The sequence below is a fragment of the Nicotiana tabacum genome, chromosome 21 (genome assembly GCF_000715075.1).
Source record: "Nicotiana tabacum cultivar K326 chromosome 21, ASM71507v2, whole genome shotgun sequence".
Classification (NCBI taxonomy): domain Eukaryota; kingdom Viridiplantae; phylum Streptophyta; class Magnoliopsida; order Solanales; family Solanaceae; genus Nicotiana; species Nicotiana tabacum.
The window spans coordinates 21,717,620-21,723,619 of record NC_134100.1 but is presented as its reverse complement, the minus strand read 5'-3'; positions in this window follow the sequence as shown (position 1 = coordinate 21,723,619).

Genomic DNA, 6,000 nt, shown 5'->3' with positions numbered 1-6,000 from the left:
CCTACTTTAGGCTAAATAATAACATCAACATAAAACTATTGCTCCTGCAGATCTTGAAATCATGTTATAACTCTTTGCACGTTTAGAAATCACGCTTTATGAATTCTGCATATCCTGAAATCATTCTGCATCTTCATTTGTGCATGTTAGAAACCCTGTTTTAGGATCTCGTTCATACTCGCTCAGTCACACCTAGCTAAACTACTGATGCATGAAAAGGACATAAAATAGTCTCATGTTTGATTATCTTGTTTAAGTGAAAGTGGTCACAATACATGCATGTCTTTGCAACATTTAGAACAACATGCTTTAGGTAAAGTAACTTCTAAATTGTTTTAATAGTTATGGTAACTATTGTATATCATTTTACACCTAGGCAAGCCTTAGGTAATAAACTTTAAAATAAAAATCAAAATCGTCTTTGTGATTAATGTTTAACTGTCAGCATGTTAAAATCAGTAGGCAAGCTTGATTAGGACTTCTTCTCTGGGTAATGTAATAAATCTGACTCTGTTGTTATCACTTAGATACCATGATTAGGATATGAATTTAGACCTTAATTATGTATGAGTTATGTTGTTTATGTGTAATGCGTGTGGAGGTATATCTGAGCCTTTCATTTGTCTTCCATGCTCCCCTTAATTGAAGTCTTTTTTGTTTATTATATGTCACCTTAGTATTTTACCTTTAAACTTGAGGGTCTGCCTAGAACCCTCTTTTCATAGGATAGAAGTTCTAAATTCCTCCGGGATGGATAGGAATGGACGGGTAACAACATGCAATGGGGTTCGAGACCAATCCTCGCTTTAATTACCTTCGTGGGACGGGAAAGGGCAGATATGAATATGATGACCGGTGCGTAAATACCACATGTAGCCCCTCTTTGAGGAGTGTCATACCGGGTATTACATTGATGTGATCCATATTATAAACAAAACTAGGACACTCCCCATGTACATTCACAAATATGCTTAGATTGTAATTCTTTTTAAAATCTTGCTTTTCATTAATTGTTTTTTTTTCAAACACCTGTGTATTTAAACTTAAATCCCTTACTATTTAAGTCATACTTGATTATTTGCTAATTGTATAAATTCATAAAAACTGTTTGGCCGGGAATCACACTAGTGGATCCTGAGGGGTGCCTAACACCTTTCCCTAAGGATAATTTCAAGTCATTACCCTGTCTCTGGTTACCAAACGTAGTTATAAATGAACCTTACAGGTGCCCTAACGCACCTTAAATCGTTAGGTGGCAACTCTTCTAAAATGCAAACCCCCTTTCCAAATGAAAAGAGTTGTACCAACCAAAAATGTCATAAACCCGATTTCGCGAGAAAAAAAGGGGCACGACAGGCATCCCTTCTCTTTCTTCTTTACTCTTACATTACGGAACAATACGTCAAGAATGTAAGCCCGTCATTTACATTTGATACCTTTTATAATCTTAAAAAGTTCATGAGCTTAATTATATCCTGTTTTCTTGCTTAATATTCTTTGATCTAGAGTTAATTATCCTTGGCTAGGATTTATCCTCTATTTCTTATTAATTCGTTTTAAAGAAAGGTTTAATACTTTTTTGGTAAAATAATTTGTCGCCATATGTGGAGGTTTTCTAGCCAAAATCTTAGTTCCCTCTAGATCTAAAGTAAGCCATAGTTCCATTTCCCGGTTATCGTAGCCTCACCCTCTCAATGTAAACACCAACTTGAGAAAGTTGTAGGCAAGTTTTGAAATAACCAAACCAACCAGGGTCACATTTGTGCACGAAATCGAAATTATGTCTGATATATATACAAAATCCACGTCTTGTTGTAGCGATGAGTTTGGTACGTCGTATGAGTTCTTAAAGTGGGATTGCGGCCACTACGCACTGAGCACGTCCACAATCCTATTTGCTATATTAGTTATATACCGATCTATACTTCCACCTCTTGGAAGGGACGATAGCCTACTGTGTGATTCTTTGAAATAACCGGCTTGTCCTGCCTTATTTTTGTACCTGTATGTAAAGAGTGTAATTTATGTATGGAGTATAACTTATGTTTTCCTTATTTTTGTGCACATCGGACGGGATCGGACCGGGACTCAAGCTCGAGATCCCAACAGGCATAGTAAGTTCAGCCCACAAGAAGCCTAGACACGACTAACGGCGAAGCCAAACATGAGGCTACCAAATCTGAAGTCGCCATTCTAGTACGGGACAAAACGAGTCATCCTACAACGCCCCTCTCCCCTAGCCAACATATCAGGTCAAGGTAATAGGCAATTTCGTTTGGGTTTGACTTGTTATTTTTCTTTTTTAGATTGGGATAGGAACATGAGCATTCTCCCAGGTGCACGAACAAGGACCAAACACCACCAAACACATCAGGAAAACATTCTACACCATACCATCCCACAGGCAACGATCGAGCAAAATCCTCCACACTGTAGCATATTACAAATAATTGACAAACGGCTCAGAACAAGCTGGTCTTATTAAGAAAATCTCCATAACCTGGGACTAAGCGGATAGCCCATGGAACGTACAGTCTCTCAGACACAGGCAGAACATGAACTCGAAAAGCTTGCACGTATATTCGCCATGATAATCCTACACCAATTCAACAGACTAAATATTACGAATCACGTTCGAGCTTCGTTTGAATTAATCAAGTCCCAAGGCGCCCAGAAGCCCACGCAATAAGTTCATCGCTCGTTCCGTCAACGGTCTCTCCAGGCCGAACAATGAAGGGACTAGATAAACTGGGACTCTACCGACGCATACACATTATGCAACAACGCATAATATTCTCCAATGAAAGCAAGAGTAAATAAACTGGGACTCATCCCGACGCATGCGAAAACAATACAACAACGAGTAATATTCTCCAATAAAAGCAAGTCTGCATACGACATTCTTACCACTCCACCGAACCAGTACATCGCCAAGCAAACGTTGAAATTTGATCTTGTTCGAATTAACAAGTCAAGGTTCGACCTCGTAACAAGTCAAGGTTCGAACTCATAACGGGTCATAATTCGACCTTGCTCGAATTTACACCCTTATTGCCCCCAGCCATCGCCAAGCGAAAGTTAAATTCGACCTCGTTCGAATTAACAAGTCAAGGTTTGACCACATCGAACTCATAACGGGTCATAATTCGACCTCGCTCGAATTTACACCCTTACGGCCCCTGGGCATTGCCAAGCAAAAGTTAAATTTGACCTCGTTCGAATTAACAAGTCAAGGTTCGACCTCGTCGAACTCATAACGGGTCATAATTAGACCTCACTCGAATTTACACCCTTACAGCCCCCGGTCATCGCCAAGCGAAAGTTAAATTTGACCTCATTCGAACTAACAAGTCAAGGTTCGACCTCGTCGAACTCATAACGGGTCATAATTCCACCTCACTCAAATTTACACCCTTACGGCCCCCGGCCATCGCCAAGAGAAAGTTAAATTCGACGAATTAACAAGTCAAGGTTCGACCTCGTCGAACTCATAACGGGTCATAATTCGACCTTGCTCGAATTTACACCCTTACGGCCCTTGGCCATCGCCAAGCGAAAGTTTTATTCGACCTCGTTCGAATTAACAACTCAAGGTTCAACCTCGTCGAACTCATAACGGGTCATAATTTGACCTCACTCTAATTTATACCCTTACGGCCCCCGGCCATCGCCAAGCAAAAGTTAAATTTGACCTCATACGAATTAACAAGTCAAGGTTTGACCTCATCGAACTCATAACGGTTCATAATTCAACCTCGCTCGAATTTACACCCTTACGGCCCCCTACCATCGCCAAACATAATTTACCCTTACAGCCATCGGCCATTGCCAAGTGAAACGTTCGAACTCACAACGGGTTACAATTTCGACCTCGCTCAAATTTACTCTCCTACAGCCCCTAGCCATCGCAAAGAGGGAGTATAATTCGACCTCGCTCGAATATACAAGTCAAAACTTACTTCGCCTTAGTTGGCAAGTCTGAATTCTACCTCGCTCTAATATACAAGTCGAAATTGACTTCACCCAAGTTGGCAAATTAGAATTCAATCTCGATCGAATTTGTAAATTAAAAGTGACTTCGTTCGAACTAACAAGATGAGATTCGATCTCGCTCGAATCAAGCGAACTAAATTCGACCTCATTCGAATTCCCAATTAAAAATCAGGGACTTAACACGGGGAAATCTGAAGATCTTTTTCAAAGAAAAGAGAGAGAGAGAGAGAGAGAGAGAGAGAGAGAAGAGAAAGAAAGTCAAAAGATATGCAACCAAAGGCAAAATAACTGTCTTATACAGAAGATGTACATACGCACAACTGCACCTTAAAGGGCCAAAAGCGGGCCTCCAAGAAAAAAATAAAAACAAACAACAACAAAAGAACAAAAAAACTAAGTACAAAAGCTGCAAAAAACTTCACTCGGCATCATTTCCACCACCGTTCTCTCCAGCATTGTCATCATCAGAAGGAAGCCCATCTTCAATCTCAGCGCCCTCACCGGCCTCCGGTGTCGTAGGGTCGTAACCGCAGGCAAGACGAGTCTCGCGTGCCTTCACCCGAGCATCTTCAAAAACAAGCTCAGGAACGCTCCCCGCCTCCCACAAACCCTTGTATATATCTCGTTGGGCCTCAACATGGACCCATAGCTCATACAAATGATAGGGGACAACAACAGAGGCAAATTCTTTGGGAAGGGGGGGGGGGCTGAGCCAACAGCTGCGCCTTATCGGCGTCAAGAGACACAACTTAATCTCCCAGGTTCGAGGCGTCCCGCTCGAGCTTGCTGATCTGCTCCTCGAGCCTTGCCTCTTTCAGTGCGGCCGTCGCCCTCTCAGCTTCCCGCTCAGACCTAAGGACGTGGATAGTGTCTTCCAGCGCCGCTGTCCTCGCCAAAGCCGCCACTCGGGCTCCCTCGGCCCTCTCCAACTCGACCACCTTCCTTTCCAGCTCAGCCACCTTCTCCATCCACTCTGCACTCAGATCGGCAACTCTAGCGGCATTCTGCTCAAGCTCGGCCCTCAAAGACAATACCTTCGCCTAAAGATCCTCGCATTCCGCCGCAACCCCTTTGCCCAACTCGATCTCCTCGTCTTTGGCCCTAAGTAGCTCCTCAAGCTTGCTACATCTACAGATAGACCGCATCAGATCCTTGTCCCTCTTCTCCAATTCCTCCTTGATCCTCGTCCCTCTTCTTTAATTCCTCCTCATCAGATCCTAAGTTGCACGTACATCTCACGGCACTTGTCGCGATATCGGCGATACTTCGCGGCCATTTTCAGAAAGACGTCGGTCTGCGTCTCAGCCCGATGAGCGCTCTCGATCTCCAGTATGTAAGTCTACAAAAAAAAAGGAAGAATCAGCGAAAGCAAATGGCACAAAACAACGATAATAGCAAAAGAAAACTCACCCTCAAGGCCATCCCAGCCACGCCACGTGACAGATCGGAGTCACTAATCTCCCGAAAAGACCTGCTTTCAGTGGCAGAGCACAAAAGGTCAAATTGGGGCACCAAGTCCACCGTGTCCTCCAAAAGGTTAAAGTCCGATGGAATATCGAGCACATGAGAATGACCTTTTTCCCTCACATCGACCCTGGTAAAACCCTACTCGAACATCCTCATATCCTCAGGTTCAATGTCGGAATCAGATTTGTAATCATCTACCACCACGCCCTTCAACCTCTTATTAGCCGAAGAGGAGGCGCGGCCCTGCCGGGACGATGATGGACCTCTCGGAACAATCACGGCGGCCTCCAAACTCTGTCACCCTGCCATGGCAGCCTCTTCGACGACCGAAACAGGTGTCGTCTCCACACCCAGGCCAGTATCACCGCTAGCATCAGATACTGCCAAAGTGGGGTCCCCCCTCGAGGATGTTTCAACTAAAGATGCCCCCTCTGACAACCTCCGCCTCTTTGCCGTTGTTATGGGAAGGTTCATTTGTTGAATGGACTGTGGGAACCAGAGTGTCTGACCGAGGAGCAACCTCCGATCGAACGAACAGTT